General features: G+C 52.1%; 1 protein-coding gene across 2 annotated transcripts in view; it reads left to right on the forward strand.

Moving 5' to 3' along the window:
* The window catches only part of CYRIB (CYFIP related Rac1 interactor B), a 110,292-nt gene that overhangs the window by 13,613 nt on the left and 79,480 nt on the right, over window positions 1-17,199 (forward strand). The window lies entirely within an intron of this gene.

Genomic DNA, 17,199 nt, shown 5'->3' on the forward strand with positions numbered 1-17,199 from the left:
TCGCCGTTTCCAGGGTCAGAGGCGGAACATGAGCTGCTGGTGGGAGAGGTCCCCCACCGCGCACATCATCTCATTTAATCCTCCGCATCGCCACCTCCCAGCGAGATCAGCTCAGCTCAGCAAATCCTTGCCGGCGGCCCACCGGGTGCTAAGCGGGGCGGGAAAAGGCAGCTCCGGGGTTTTAATTACCTGCGGGCGTGGGTGTCAGCTGCTCCCAGGGGCTGCGGGAACCCACGGGCCTCGCCCCTGCGGTGTGTAACCAGCCCTGCCATTTGCCTTAAGCAAGTCCCTTCGCTTCTCTGAACCTCCCTCCTGGCAAAGCTGTGTGAATGGCGTGCCTGTATATTTTTGGTTTCCCCTTTCACCCCTCTTCTGTTAAGTAATAACCAGGTTATTTCAAGGGCATCACTTAGGCGTGGGGAGGATGCACTTGGGTGTGTGTGAGGCCCTGGGTAATAGGTCTGTCTGTCTGCCTCTTTTAAAATATATATATATTTTTATTGATTTTAGAGAGGAAGGGGGGGAGAGAGAGAGAGAGAGAGAAACATCAATGATGAGAGAGAATCATGGATCGGCTGCCTCCTGCACGCCCCCCACAGGGGATTGAGCCTGCAACCTGGTCATGTGCCCTGACCAGGAACTGAACCTTGACCTCCTGGTTCATAGGCCGATAATCAACCACTGAGCCACAGCAGTCGGGCTTGCCCTGCATTTCCTACACGCGTGCATTAAGCATGAGCCGTGTGCCGGGGTCTGGGCTGGGTGCCATTTGCAGGAAGCAGAGGACCCTGTACTGTGGAGGAGATGGACATAAAAACAAGCCGTTGTATTAACACACCACGTGCTCAGGTTATGAAAATTTTAAAATTTGCAAAACAATGATATGCATTATTTATGGGGGCACAGTTAGCTGTAGTTAAATATAAAGAAATGCATGGCAGTGCTTACCTCTGGGGACCTGGGGAGAGGGGTAGGTGGGGGTGGGGTACCCAGGGGACTTGCTATTCCACTCTACTTTATTCCTTAAGCTGGGTGGTGAGATAAGAGGTGGTCTGATTATTGTTTAGGTACTTTTTATACATCTTAAATCTTGCACAGTAACGTTTTAAAAATAGTGTTGGGAGCAAGAGGTTATTGGAGACGCTAGCCTGGAGGGTGTCCAGCCAGATACGGACGTTTCTCCTCATCGCGTCTAGCTGAGCACCGGGCTCGGCCAGGCTCATGCACTCAGGCATGTCGAGCTGGACTCGGAGAGGCCTGCAAAGGCTTATTAGAAAAGGTGACCGTTTCAACTGAATTTGAAGGCCAATGCTGGGGACAGCATTTTAGAGAAAGGGAACAGCATATGCAACAACAAAAAAATAGGTAGTCCAGCATTCAAGGAACTGCAAGGTGTGAGTGGGATGGACTCAGCTTCGGAGCAGTCCTTTGGTGTGTTTTGCTCTTGATCACTTATGCGTGGAATGGCTGCGGATCCAGGCCGGCTGGGAGTTGACCCAGGGTGGACTCCTCTGGTATTAAAACCCAGTCTGTTTCCAGAGAGCTCTTTGATGTTTACTGGGGCCTCAGCGTTGTGAGATTGGCCCCAGGCCGAGGAGACTGGCTCCGGCCTCAGGGGCAGAAAGCCGCTGGACTGCCCATGCAGACGCGGTGAGAAAGCCTCTGGAGCAGAAGAAGAGAGCCCAGGTTGCCGCCTTGTCTGACATGAAAGCGCTGCCTCTCCGAGGAGGAGGGGGAGGCAGGAGGGCGACCTGTCTGTGGGGCGGCTGGGGAATCATGTATATTCAGGATCATTTTCTTTGAAAATGGTGCAGAGCCAGTGAAGGTCCCGGGGGAGCCAGATGAAAGCAGTGATGGGGGTTTCATCAGCGCCTCATCAAAGACACTGGCTGTTTTCCGGGCTCGCTGCTCACCCTCCCATTGCTGTCCTCCGCTGTGGAAACTTGTTCATTAGGGTTCCATTAGGGCTGGCCCGGGGCGTCACCCCTCATTTCCCGCTTTGATCTCTGGGAAGCCATTATTTTCCAGGGAACTCCTGGGGGTTCCTTGGGGCTCCTCGCCGCCGTCTTTGCCACCCATGTTCCAATTCAGCCCCGACTCCCGCGTTTCAGCAGAGAGGTGCTTCTTGACACCCCAGGTTCCTGCGTGGACCGAGGAAGGGCGTGGTTTGGGGGAAGCAGCCATTGGAGGGGACCTTGGCCAGTATCTAGGGCAGTGGCCCGATGAGGAGACAGCCCCTGCAAAGTGAGATGACAGTGAATGTTCTAGAAGTGTCCGTGTCTGACCCTTCATTAGGGAGGCTCTTTTCATCCGAGCACACAGTCTTTCTCCAAAGGCTGTCCCCCACTGACCCACACGTCCACGGGACTTTGAGTGCAGTCTTTTGTTGTTGTTAATCCTCGCCCGAGGATACTTTTTCCCACTGATTTTCAGAGAGAGTGGACGGGAGGGGGAGAGAGAAAGAGAGAAACATCTTTGTGAGAGAGACACATCGATTGGCTGCCTCCCACATGCTTTCCAACCATGGCTGGGGGTCGCGAGCCTGCAACCGAGGTACATGCCCTTGACCAGAATCGAACCCGGGACCCTACAGTCCTCGGACTGGCGCTCTATCCACTGAGCCAAACCGGCTAGGGCGTCAGTGCAGTCTTGAGGAGCCATGTGACAGCCTAGTGGCAGGAGCCGGGAGGGAAGACCACATGCGCTGCATGGTCCAGAGGAACTCGGCGCGGACCTCTCATCGGGGACCAATTAATTCTGCAGGAAGTCACGGTTACGCTGTGCCCTGGAAGCCCCGGGCGGCACATTCCCTGCCCTAGTTCTCTGCATGTTTGTTAATCAGAGTCATGGTTAAAAACTCCCAGCCTTTCCCCTGACTTTATGAGCTGGTCCTTACCCACATTTCATCTGCTTTCTCTTACACACTTTTTTGCTTCTGTGTTCATAGATGCTGAGTAAACACAAATCCTTGACTTTAATGAGGAAGCCAGCAGTGGCTGGAAAAGGGGGCTCATTCCCTCTGTTGCTCATGCCCCATGGATGTCGAAAGGAGAATAAGTGAAGGCAGAGATTCCCCAATAGCTAACAGAGTGACCTGGGGGTGAAGAGTTGTATGGCCACCCCTCCTCCCAACAGGCCATGTATCTATCCATCCATCCATCCATTCATTCACCAAAGGGTTACCATCTTTTCTGCAGTTCATTCATCTATCTATCCATGTATTCATTTACCAAAGGGACATCATCTTTTCTTTTCTTTTTTAAAAATATTTTTATTGATCTCAGAGAGGAAGGGAGAGGGAGAGAGAGACAGAAGCATCAATGATGAGAGTGAATCATTGATCGGCTACTCTTTGTACGCCCCTGAGGATTGAACCTGCAACTGGGGCATGGGAATCAAACCATGACTTCCTGGTTCATAGGTCGATGCTCAACCACTGAGCCACACCTTTTTGCACTCCATCCATCCATCCATCTATCCATCCACCACAAGGACACCACCTTTTTGTAACACCGTTTCACGGTCAGCCCTGAGAGGGCTGTGAATTGGCCTGTGTTCACGCCTGCGTGTCTGCTCTTAGATGGAGCATGGCATCCGTGCTCAGGAAATACTTGTTTAATGAATGAATGACTACCTGGCGTTCCATTATTAGGATTTGTTTAATGAATGAATATCTACCTGGCGTTCCATTATTAGGATTTGTTTAATGAATGAATATCTACCTGGCGTTCCATTATTAGGAACCCATTCTTTGTTTTCATCACAGGCTTACATCTTCATCAGATCCTACAAACATTCCCCAGGGAGGGAAGAGACAGATTACATGAGGTCCCCAACAGTGAGTTGATCACAGGGAGGCAGGTGGAACTCTGGTCCCTGGGGAGAGGGGGAGCCAGAAGCTGGCTGGGGTGTCGAGTCGGGATAGAAGTCGGTATGAAGAGAGTGGGAGTAGAGGCCCAGCTGGTCTGATCGGCAAGAACGTCTAGGGAAAGTCACCTAAGCTCTCTGAGAACTGAGATGCTGAGGGGGAACGATAAGGCCAAATTCTTAGCCTAAGAGTCTTACCTGCTCTGTTCCCTTGGTTTTGGTTCCAGATGGGCCCCATCCTCCCAGATGTTCCCACTGTGACTTAAGACATTGGTTCCGCTCCCACTGTGTGCCAGGCCCTGGGAAGACAGTGGTGTAGGGCAGTTTGCAAAATGAATGGGTGCATGAAGGAACTTCAGGTGACGGCGGTTCAGTTACCCTGATCTTAGCTGAAGCCTAATGCCTGGACGTGACCTCTGGCTACTGCTTCAGATGTTTTGCAATCGCAGAGGCTTGAGATGCTGCTTGGTGCTTGCTCTCCGTGGTGAGAGATGGAGAAACACTTCCTTTGTTCGCACTTGGCTCCGGGGCAGTGCAGACACAGAGGCCTCCTCGTGTCCACCGTGAGGAGCCTCTGAGTCCACGGCTTACATACATAGAACATGCCCATACAGGCTATGCCAGTGGTTCTCAACCTTCCTAATGCCGTGACCCTTTAATACAGTTCCTCATGTTGTGGTGACCCAACCATAAAATTATTTTCGTTGCTACTTCATCACTGTAATTTTGCTACTGTTATGGATCGTAATGTAAATATCTGATATGCAGGATGTATTTTCATTGTTACAAATTGAACATAATTAAAGCATTGGATTAATCACAAAAACAATATGTAATTATATATGTGTTTTCCGATGGTCTTAGGCGACCCCTGTGAAAGGGTCATTCGACCCCCAAAGGGGTTGCATCCCACAGGTTGAGAACCGCTGGGCTATGCATATACCTGCATGTGCAAATTTTCCTCAGCACCTACTTTGTGCCCACGCTGGGCTAGGTACTTGGGAGAACACTGATCCGTGGAAGAGATGGAGGAGGAGAAAGCCCCCTTCTATGCTGGGGAGGCCTCACCCTGATGAGCGCCAGGCAGAGGCGGCGTTGGCACAGGAGTGATGGGTGACAGGGCAGCAGGGCTGCTCCCAGAGCAGAGTGAGTCCGCGGTGCTCTCCTCCGTTACATTACGTTACCTCGCAGAGGACAGTCTGGCCGTGGTCCTGCTGAGGGAGTGGCTCAGAGTGGCTCCTAACATATCGACTTAGGTGCTTGCCCTCGGACTAACTTAATTTGGGTTCTAAAATAATCAAAGAGCCCGGCCAGCGTGGCTCATTGCTTGACCGTTGACCTATGAACCCGGAGGTCACTGTTTGATTCCCTGGTTACGGGCTCAATCCCCAGTAGGGGGTGTGCAGGAGGCAGCTGATCAATGATTCTTTCTCATCATCTACTTCTCTCTCTCCCTCTCCCTTCCTCTCTGAAATCAATAAAAATAAAAAAATAAATTTAATGAAATAATTAATGAGATGGACATTTCAGAACATCAAAGGCCTTAGATGTGTGCAGGCAGGAAACTTTTCCCGTGGAATTGACATAGTCAGAACAGTAAAATGAAAAGCACTCCCCCTCCCCCTCCCCCTCTCTCATCTTGAACTGGAGTAATTATCTGAGTCTTCTTGCTAGAATCTGTCATCCCCTCCTAGGTTTTGAAGCCAAAATGAAGACCCTTTCAGCTCTTTGGTGCTGGGTGTGGGGCCCTGGGACGGGGCTCCTGAGGGCTCCTCGAGCAGTGGGGGTTCCAGACAGATCACCCTCATGAGCCCTGCGTGCTGGCCGCACCCCACACGGGCGATGTTTTGGGTTTTGTAACGGCTTTATTGAGGTATCTGGCAGACAGAATAAGGGCCCTCCAAAAATGTCCTTGTCCTAACCTTGGAACCTGTGAATACACTGCCTTCTGTGGCAGGAGGGACCCTGCAGATGTGGCTTAGTTAAGGATGCTGAGAGGGAGAGAAGTTCTTGGATCACCCACGTGGCCCGTTATAATCCCAAGGGTCTTTGTAAAAAGGGGTCGGGAGGGTCACAGTCAGGGAAGGGGGTGCGCTGAGGGACACAGAGGGTCAGAAGCAGAGACCTGAAGAGGCTGGCTTTGAAGGCGGAGGAGGCCCAGCAGCCCGGGAATGCTGCAGCCACCAGGAGCTGGAGGAGGGACTCTCCCAGACTCTGCAGTCTAAGCCCCACAGCCCATGCATAAATAGTCATGGGGGCCAGAATGTTGAGCCTCACTCCATCCTGCCTTCTCCTCACCAGGTGTGTGGGGGGCATTTGCATGGTGAGACCCGATGTTGGGACTTGGAATATAAACCACGAGGCAGGAAGTTGGAGCCCTGAGACACTGGGTGAGTCTCGGCTTCCTCCCAGGCCTGTCTTCCCCCAGCAGGTCCGCCACCTCCTGGGCCCAGCTTCTGCTTGGGAGTTCCGCTTCCCCCTTGTCTGAGTGAGTCTAGACTCCCCACTGGGTGGGATGGGGAGAGGGGCGGGAGCAGACACAGAAGGTTCGGTCTGTAGACAGATGCCTACCTGGGGGGCTGGGGAGGTCTCTTCTGACCCCGCCGTGGGGTGTAATTGGCGGGGGCGGGGTCCAGATGGAGAGCCTGGTCCTTCTACCTGGGCAGCAGGCCACTCTGTCCCTCACTGACAACAGTCCGTGGGCCACAAGCGTAATTTTGGACAGAGATCTGACAGTAAAGGAGTCTTGTGAACCTTACATATTCTATTTGTCACAACATGTGGGACAGGGCCATAGGGACTTGAGTGACTTAAAGTCCTGTTTGATCCCCTGAGGAACAGTGAGTAATTTCAAGGTGACTGTTGGAGGTCTTAGGCCTTTGAGAAGAACCTTGACCATGGGGTTCCCAGACCACACCTGATGCCCAGGCTGCAGAGCAGGAGCCCGGGGCTGGCGGGGCCTGAGGGCATCTGCCCAAGGGGCGGTTAGTCACCCAGGAGGCAGGCAGCCACCTAGGACCTGCCCTGCACCGGGGTGGGATGGGTGGGGTGGCGTTGGCTGGGCTGAGCCTCGTCTCTGAGGAACGTGGCTGATAGTTGAGCAGGAAGGGAAAGGCTCGGTGCCTCGGTGGCCATGACCATGGTCAGCAGAGTGGCCGAGCCCTACAGGTGAGCTTGAGGGACCCAGATCCTGATCAGCAGACGGTGTTACTGCCATTTGTGAAGATGAAAAAAACGGAGGGTCAGAGAGGCTAAGGGCTTGGCCAAGGCCACACCGTGAGTGAAAGCCAGAAATTCAGACTCCAGGCTGTTCCTGAAATCCTCGTCCGCTTGCACGATGCTCTTTCCTTAGAAATGAGTGAGATACAAACAAAACATGACACTGCGTGAACGCACCTCGGGGCAGCTGGCTGGGCCCGGGGAGAACAGGCGTTTTCACAGGAGCCCCGCTGCCTGGGTCGGGCCAGGAAGTAGGGACTGCCTCCTGTTGCACAAGCAGCAGCTGCCACTGTCTGTGTCGCCAGCCTCGGCCTTGTGGAGGGCGGTGGAGGGGGTGAGAAACCGCGCCGGTCTGAGGCCTGGAAGCTCCCTTCACTCTGTCAGGAAACGATGCCCCGTTTCAGACACCCGTGAGATGCAGCACAGAATGCAGAAAGAACATACAGAGCTGCCCTGTGGCTGACATGGCTCAGTGTATTTTTTAAAAATATATCTTTTATTGATTTCAGAGAGGAAGGGAGAGTGGAGAGAGAATTAGTGTTTGGCTGCCGCCTGTACGCCCCCTACTGGGGATGGAGCCTGCAACCCAGGCCTGTGCCCTGTCCGGGAATGGAATGGAGACCTCCTGGTTCACAGGTTGACTCTCAACCACTGGGCCACACTGGCCGACCCACCACATGCCCATTCTTGAATCTTAAGAAGACTCTTATTGGCCACTTAGAGTCACATGACTGTTCTGGAAGCAACCATTGGTTCTGGAAGATTGGTGCTGAGTGCCCTCCCCTAGGTAACATGCTGGCCCCTGGAGTACCTGCAGGGAGGGCTGAGGATGCCCCGTAGGAAAATGGGGTGCCTTGCTAGAAGGGACATGGAATCTGGGGGCATTGCAGGGAGCTCAGCCCTGAGTTCCTCTTGTTGCCCAGTTGGGGCTAAGGTGAGAGCTTGGCACTAACTTTCCTTCCACCTGGTTAGGGAGGAGCCGGTGGCAGGGGTGACCTGAATGGCCCAGAGGGAGGGACATGCCCTTGGAGCCACTGCCACATGCCTCAGTGTGTCTCCTCCCCTCCCTCTCTCTCCTTCAGCAAACATTTGAGTCCTTGTCCCTCTTCTGAATCCCTCAGAACTTTGTTTGCATTTTTCATGCCCCCTCCCCCCCGCCCAGGGGTGATGGTCAGCAGGTGTAACTGTGGGCACCTATCAGGGTACTTTTGGCTGGGTCCTGGGAGGCGCCTGGCAGCGCTGGAGGAGGGCTGCGGGGGGAGAGGGCTCTGCACAGCAGCTACTTCCCAACCTGCTTGAGTATTTCGGTGTTTTACCAACTGGTGCAGCCACGCTGGCGCTGGCGCTGGCGCGGAGCAGCCTGTCACTTCCTGCTGGCAGGGTGGAGCTGGGTAGACCGCGCACTTCCATCCCTCCCACCCCCCTCACACTCGCACACACAGAGGGGATGGGCCGTTGACTTTCGTGGTTCTCGGTTGAGAAAAGCAGGGGAAACTGCTCTGGAAACAGGGGCTTCCCCCTGCTCACCCCTGGTGCTGTGCAAGTTCAAGGTCATTCCTCTGGGATGGGACTGGGCCACCTCTGCCCATACTCACTGTCTTTGCTCTAAGCCAGCGGTTCTCAACCTGTGGGTCGCAACCTCTTTGGCGGTCGAACGACCCTTTCACAGGGGTCGCCTAAGACCATCCTGCATATCAGATATTTACATTGTGATCCATAACAGTAGCAACATTACAATTATGAAGTAGCAACGAAGATAATTTTATGGTTGGATCACAACATGAGGAACTGTATTTAAAGGGCCAGAAGGTTGAGAACCACTGCTAAGCAGTCCCTCCCCCGTGAGCAATGCAGGTTTATAGGCCTTCGTATGCAAATATTTGATTTTAATTAAGGAATCTGGGATGAGGAATAGGAGAGTTACTTCTTGTTAATTATTTCTGGGGGACCCTGGGATGGGTGGGGACTTCATATGGTGCCTCCAGCCACATCGAAGGTCACCTGGCCCTCCAGGGTGGGCCAGCTGGCCCAGGGCAGCCTGTGGGGACAGGAAGGGGGTGAGTAAGGCAAGAGGGTGTAAACTTTGGAGGTTTTGGCGGGCCGGCATCTGGGGTGTGGAGTGGGTGATGAGGGTGGTGCCTTCCGCCTGAGTAATCGCTACCACCTGTTAGGACTCTGCCCACGCCCCTGCTGGCCGGCCACGGTGGCCTTCTCAATATTCCTCACCCTCTTCCTGGTAAACATGATCATCCCCATTTTATAGCCAAGAAGACTGAGCCCAGGCAGGTGTGAAATGTGTCCCAGATCCCCCAGCTGTCAGCGGCCACCTGTGTGCGCCAGACTCCGAAGTGTGCAAAGCCACTCACCCTGTAGGTCCAAGGTGTTCTGAGAAGGCCTCCCGGCTGGTCTTGAGCGTAGGTGGGACCCTACAAATGATCGCCCTTAGACTCCGAGGAGATTTTCTCCTGATGGCGGAGCCTGCACGGTGGCCGGAAGAGGGAGAGAAGAAGGTGTGTGTGGGGACGAGGGAGGGGGCAGCGATGGGCAGCATGGGGAGGAGAATGGGCCCAGAGTTCCTGGCCTGGCCCTGCCCTGCCCTGCCGGCCTGCAGCTCGGTGGACCCTGGCTGAGTCATGCCACCTCTCGGAGCTGGTTTCCTGTTCGGGGACATGAGGGTAACAGCCACAGCAGGAGCGTGTAATGGGGCTTCCTTGGTGCCGGCAGCAGCCCTGGGTTGACCGGACCCAAAGCCGCCTGGGTTCGGGCTCCTGCCCTCGGCCGCTCAGGGTTTCTGTGGGAGGAAGCCCCTCCCCACAGTGCTGCACGGGAGGCGCTGGACCGAAGTTTGGGGAGCTGCAGGATGCTCTGCCTTTGGGGGCGCAGGGACCTGGGCAGCTGGTGTCCCAGCTGTGGCTGCGAGCCCTGCAGCCATCCCATTGGAGTCCCAGCCTCCCGAGGGAGGGGCCGTTAACGAGAGGACTCCTTTCTCCAGCTGTCACCGGGCCTCTCTCAGCCGGTGCCTGCCCCGCCCCCCCCCCCCCCCCCCCCCCCCCGCTGGTGGGAATCACCTTCCCAGCCTGCAGAGGATGGATGCCCGCCCCCAGCTGGGCGGCCCGGTCGCCTGGGAGCTTTGAGCACACAGGGCTCCTGGGAAAGCTGGTTTTAAAAAGCTCCCCGGGTGATTCTGAGCCGCAGCTCGCTTCTCCTGGGCCCCAGGGCCCATTCCTGCCGGAGATGGATTCATCAGGGCCGGGAGAGGCTCGGAGAGCTCCACCGCAGTGGCTGCGCAGCCGCAGCTCCCCTCTCCAAGCATCGCGGGGGGGGGGGGGGGGGGGGGGGGAAGGGGGGGCAGCAAGGGGCGGGTCCATTGCAGATGCGCAGGGCGGGCTCGCGGGTCCCCAGTGCCCCGTGGGTCGCCCCTGGGTGCTGCTGGCCTCCCAGGAGCGCACGTGAGCGCGGAAGGACCCCAGGCTTCCTCCGCGCGGCGCCTCCTCCCGGGCTGTGGAGGGCCACGCTCACAGGAGCTGCTGCACAGCGCCCGGTCCCAGCAACTTCTGATGGACTCGGTGACAGCCAGGCGCAGGCCAGGCCAGAAACCAAGGCATGGCCAGCCCTGCCCAGCCCAGCAGGACGGCCAGAGCAGTTTAGAGTCAGGATTTACACCTGCTGAGATTGGTGATCTGGTAGAAATGATGCCACCAGGGCACTCTTCGGTTCCGAATGCGATTTTGCTAGCGTTTTTTACAGATTTGGTTTAGCTGCTGCTTCTAAAGAAATCCGATTTCTTTTTTTTTTTTTGTCTTGTTAATCTTCACCTGAGGATATTTTTCCATTGATCTTTAGAGAGAGTGGAAGGGAGGGGAAGAGACAGAGAGAAACATCCATGTGAGAGAGACACATCAATTGGTCGCCTCCTGCATGCGTGCCATCAGGACTGGGGCTCCAGCCGGCAACCAAGTTACGTGTCCTTGATCAGAATCAAACCCAGGACCCGTGAGTCTGCAGGCCGATGCTCTAGCCACTGGGCCAAACCGGCTAGGGCAAGAAATCCCATTTCTTGAAGTTTTGCAATGGACCGGCCACTTTCCGAACAGTCTCATGGTAAATTGGTGAGGATCACAGCCAAAGCGGCAAGACACAGTAGCAAACGACTGGGCAGGACTGGACCAAGCTCTTGAGACTCCAGACCTCATTCCTGTGCACCGGGATGGAGTCCAGTTCCATGTGCGTAAAACCAGACCTGAGCTGTCCAGTACAGGGCCCCTCGCCACGGGTGGCTATTTCAGTTTAAATTTGAATAAAATAAACTCAGTCACACTAGTGGGAGTGGAGGTGCTCAGCTGCCACGTGGGCAGGTGCTATGTAGTGAACAGTGCAGCTTTTATTTACTTATTTTTATTAATTTTATTTTTAAAAAATATATTATTATTGACTTCAGAAAGGAAGGGAGAGGTATAGATAGAACCATCAATGATGAGAGAGAATCATTGATTGGCTGCCTCCTGCACGTCCCACACTGGGGATTGAGCCTGCTACCTGGGCATGTGCCCTGACCAGGAATCAAACTGTGACCTTCTGGTTCATAGGTCAATGCTCAACCACTGAGCTACACCAGCTGGGCTTGAAATATTCTATATAATAAAAGGCTAATCTGCAAATTGTCCCCTCATCTGGGAGCTCGACTGGGAGTTTTACCAGGGGGCGGGGCCCGCCAACCGCCCACGTCCCCTCCCCTCAGCCGGGCAGGTTGGCCAGGCCCCACCCATGCACGAATTCATGCACAGGGCCTCTAGTTTTTAATAGATTTGATCAGCAATGTGGCAGGGTCTGTGATGGGCCCCCTGCCCAGATACTGTCAACGGCACATTGGGGGGCACTTTAAGGCACACCGGTTGTAATTAGGGTTCTACAAAGTTTGACTTAGATAATTTTCACAAAATTAAATTCACAATTTCACCACTCGTGACTTATAATACATTTTAATTCCAGAATGAAATTCTTGCTTTAAAAATCTTTCATAGTAGATTAATGGTATGTAGCAGGCAAGCACTGTGACACAATTATTTTCAAGATAGAGAAGTGAGAAACAGCGAACCCTCAATTTGTGTGCTTTACAGTCTGCCACAAAGTAGGCCAAAGTTCAGTGGTAAGTAAATAGGAATTCTTTCCTAATAAAAATTTTTACAACAGTTTTCCTAAGGAAATACATTCATAAGGCACTGTTTACATCCTGCTTTATAGCGACAAGGACAGCTAGGAATCTCATTTATGAAATGTACCCACAGAACTAGGGCGTTAACACTGGGTCCACAGGCGGAGTTGTCTCTCGATCACTGAAATGTGGAGTTTGGGGTTCTGTGAGGTTTCATGTCTGGAACTTCCGTTCCATTATGGCTGTGCTTAGACTGTGCAGCTCAGCAAACAACATCTGCCCACGCCCCACAGAAACACAGGTATTTGCCCAATGGATTCACCACCTGGCAGTTCAGTGGGTTGAGGAGGATGTCCAGGAACTGCCCTGGAGCTGTTTACCCGACTCACCTCTGGGTGGTGCACCTGAATTGAGAGCCGATGCCTAGGAAGCAGTGAGCCAGGTGAAGGAGTTGGGTCGTGGGAGGAAGCGAAATGATTGTCCCTGGGTAATTCGGCATCTGGCAGCTTGGTAACTGGTCCTGATTCTGCTGAGCTGACGGTCTGACCCCAGGCTGTTCCCTTCGTTCCGAACTGCGGTTTCACTCACCTGTCAAGTCAGGCAGGTAGACCAGATACCCCGAAGTAATAGTCTATATATACATCTGCCAATGGCACTTTTTCAAGTAAATACTCACGTGTCTTTAAAGGCGATACACCCTTACTTGCAGAAAGTGTTTGTTGGATAATCGCTTCTCCGTTAGTTCAGAAATACCATCTTCACTGTGCTCATCTGTTAATGTGTTTCTCTCCATGTCTCTCTTGAAAAAGGAAGGTAATAGTACACAATGACAATGCTATTAATTTACAGAGATGATTGGTTAAAGCTTCAAGATATTTATTTTGAATATTTGCCAATATGTTAAGCACTCTACCATGTAGCATCTTCCTTTCCCCTCAAATCGCTGAGAATTCATAAGGGTAAAGGCAAATTTTTCACTTGGGCATAGAGCTGCAAGTACTACGGCTTCATGAAAAAACATTGTCTAAAATGTATAGGCAGCAGATCATGATACTGTGAAATAATGATTACAAATAGCTAACATTTATTGAGTATTTAGCTTATATTAGCCACTGTTCTGGGAGAAAATTGTATTAAAACAGTGATTAAGGATTGTGGGAAATACTACAGAGTTCTTGTAATTGAATGGGGTTATGGGGGTAAGTTTATAATTTTATAAACAGGGATAGAAGGAATTATGGCTAAGAAAACCCAGCAAATAATAAAGAAGCTACTAAAATTAGAAGATGAATTGACTGCGGAGGAGTAATTATTTGATTTGTAACTTTTTGTTTAATTAACACTTACTAAGTGCCTTCTGGGTAGCAGGCACTATTAGGTAGTTTTGCATCTGCTATTTTATTTAATTACAACGAGTCTTTCACTTCCAGATAGATTTCCCATGGGCTTCCCTTGACTAATGAGTTATCCATCCCGGCCCAGTGCTCCCCAGTCCCGTTTGCTGCTACAATTACCTGGGGAGCCTTGGAAACTCTGGTGCTGGGCTTCGGTCCTCAGAGAGTCTGTTTAATTTTGCAAGGTCGGGACCCAGGAGCAGTACCTTTAAAACTCGCCCTCCCTCCTCTGGGGACTGCAGAGCTAGAAACACTCAGACCATGAGAAAGGCTATTTCATGTACAGAAGCATGTCGACCCGAGCTCTAGGGCCATAAGCAGCTGTTGCATCCTGGCCGGTGTGGCTCAGTGGTTGAGCGTCTACCTATGAACCAGGAGGTCACGGTTCGGTTCCCGGTCAGGGCACGTGGTTGTGCAGGAGGCAGCCAATCAACGATTCTCTCTCATCCTTGATGTTTCTATCTCCCTCTCACTCTGCCTCCTCTCTGAAATCAATAAAAATATATTAAAAAAAAAAAAAAGCAGCCGAAACCGGTTTGGCTCAGTGGATAGAGCGTCGGCCTGCGGACTGAAAGGTCCCAGGTTCGATTCCGGTCAAGGGCATGTACCTGGGTTGTGGGCACGTCCCCAGTAGGGGATGTGCAGGAGGCAGCTGGTCGATGTTTCTCTCTCATCAATGTTTCTAACTCTCTATCTCTCTCCCTTCCTCTCTGTGGAAAATCAATAAAATATATTAAAAAAAAAAAAAAAAAAAGCAACTGTTGCAGACTTCAGGAGGGAGTTTGCTGGGTTGGGTGGGCCCGCTTTCCTTGTCTGTGTCCTGTGAACAGGGATGTGGGAAGTGTAGAATTCTAGAATGAAGTGGGCTAGAAAATGGTGCTCTACAGGTCTCAGGCCCCGCATTTCCAGATGCACTTAATTTGTCACCTGGGTTTTGCTGTGATATTTATCAGAAACATGTCAGTGACTTGCAATATAAGTGTGTGTTGTATTTTTCCAGAAAAGAGAACTCTATCTGCACTGGAAGTAGTTCCTTTTAATGGAATACACATGCACAGGGTACAGATCTGTGCCTAAAAGGGTTTTATATTTAATAGGACACAGGGAACGACGAAGAATTCTTTGGGTGCAGGGGTTACAGATTGAAATGGCTTCTTTAAAAATCGTCTTTGATGTCGTAGTAAAGTTGTTTTAGATCAAACCATTAAAAAAAACCATGAAGGAAGCAAATGGTTTGGGGAGCTCAACTTTCCTTTGAAAAATTGTTAGAGCCTTAGATCCCATAGTAGAGAATTAACCTAAAAAAGGATCCATCATCAAAAACATATCCAGTCCCTAAAAAAACTTCCTGGGCATCTTCCTAAACAGATTTGCGTCCCTGGGAACTTTGGGTCCTGCCTGGTGGTCAGATAGAGGACAGCTGCCTTAGACCTGCCAGCACGAGGCACTTCCCCCTAAAATAAACAATGCTCTGTAAGGGTGACGCGATAGCCTTCCACTGAAGAACGTGACTTCTTAAAAACATTATATCGCATTTGCTGAGAGACCTTAGGCAAGTCCTATCATTCTTTTGGACTTGGGGTTCTTCATTGGTGTAATGAGGGGGTTGTCTGTTTTCAGGAACACAAAGCCCCGGTGTCACCTGGAGAGCGGTGGGGAGAAGTGTTGAGTTGGCACGCCTCTGTGGGCCTTTGCAGGTTCCCTTGGACTCCTCCTGCCTGGCGGGGCAGATTCTAACTTGTCTTTTAGAGCTTAGCTGAGATATCACCTCCCCAGAGAGGTAACTGAAGACCCTTTCCTGTGACCGCCCAATACGTGTGTCCCCCCCCCACCCCCCTTGTATCACCTTTTCATTCTCCATTGTAATTGCTCGTCTGCCTGTAATTGCCCCACTAATGGGTGAGAGCTCCGGGGTGGCTGGGATGGTTTCATTCCTGGAATTCTCTCCATGGCCACGCGCTTGGCGCATCACAGGTGCAACTTGACTGTGAACTGGTGTCAGTCATTCTACCCCTGAATCACTTTCTGCTCTGAGGGTCGTTCTCGAATGAGTGAGTATCTTCATTTGGCAGCAGGGGCTGGAGGGGCGCAGAGAGGAGAACCCGCCAAGGTCACAGAGCTCTGAGAGACCGAGCAGGGGCTGCAGCCCTTGGTGGGAGTCTAAAGAGGAGACAAGATCGGCTCCAGCCTCCGGAGCCATAGTCCAGGTCTCTCTGCCCATGTGGCAGAAGTGAATGAAAGTCACCCTTGGTGGAGATGACCACTTTTCTTCTAGGGCCGTGGTCGGCAAACTGCAGCTCGCGAGCCACATGCGGCTCTTTGGCCCCTTGAGTGTGGCTCTTCCTAAGCCTTAGGAGTACCCTAATTAAGTTAATAGCAATGTACCTACCTATATAGTTTCAGTTTAAAAAATTTGGCTCTCAAAAGAAATTTCAATCGTTGTACTGTTGATATTTGGCTCTGTTGACTAATGAGTTTGCCGACCACTGTTCTAGGGGAGCTACACTCTGTCCCCTGGGGCTACCTCTAAGCGATGCCGTGACCAGCTTACTCTTCGTGCTCTTAAAAGAGTTTTGTGAGCGTGAACTGGTGCACTTAATCTCATTTCTAGAACTTTGGCCCCAGGTCCTAAAATTCTTCCTAAGGGAACAACTTCTCCCCATTTTCAATTTTGTAAATGTGGTCAAAGAATCAGAAAGAAAGGAAGAAAAAAATCCCTCAGAGCAGGAGGAGTCAGGAGAACCGTAACCATGTTTCTGGGCATCTGTGTGTGCGCGTGTGCGCGTGTGTGCATGGTGTGCACACACCTATGCAGGGGGGCGGGAGTATTGCACGCATTGGCTTTGATGATGGTTAAATGGGATCCCCACTTTCTCTGGCCACTGAGCAGCTCTGTGATTATTATTTAAAAGGGAATTTTAAACCACAGAAAAGAAAACCGGAAAATAATGTGTTGGGGCAGAAGCAGCAGAAGCGGCTGCGATGATCCGCGATGGCATTCTGCCATGACACACAGACAGGCAGGGCCGAGGTCTTTTGTGAATAAAATGAGGCAGGTTAAGTGGCTTCTGGCAGTTTCAACACCTCATGAAAAGCCAAGAGAGCGCACAAGGCAGCTGAAGAGTGCATCCCAGGGAAGGCCACCGAGGTGTCCGCTTTCTCTCCGCTGCAACAGGGAGGGTCTCTAGACACAGCCGGCCTTGCCCCTGACTTCACACTAAATGCCGGAGCGTGGGTTCGAATGGGGTGTTCCCTGTGGTTTCCATGAAAGCGCCCTTTGATTCATAAGTTTCTCATCAGAATCTCCCTGGAAGATGGGGGAGTGACAAGGGTGGTGCGATGTGCGGGTTTTCCTTCCTCTGCCCTGCAGAAGCCCGAACAGGAAGTGATTCAGGGGTAGAATGACTGACACCGGTTCACAGCCAAGTGGAGCGGAGCATGTTGCTGGGACCAAAGGCTGCGGGAGCCCGGAGTCCCAGCATCCTTTAGCTTAGACTCCCGGCCCCTCCCCCTGTCCCTGGGGTAAAGCTGTCCAGCCAGACTGTCCCTCAGTCATAGGAGTTTGGT

This window comes from Myotis myotis, unplaced genomic scaffold (assembly GCF_014108235.1).
Source record: "Myotis myotis isolate mMyoMyo1 unplaced genomic scaffold, mMyoMyo1.p scaffold_m19_p_16, whole genome shotgun sequence".
NCBI classification, from domain to species: Eukaryota; Metazoa; Chordata; class Mammalia; order Chiroptera; family Vespertilionidae; genus Myotis; species Myotis myotis.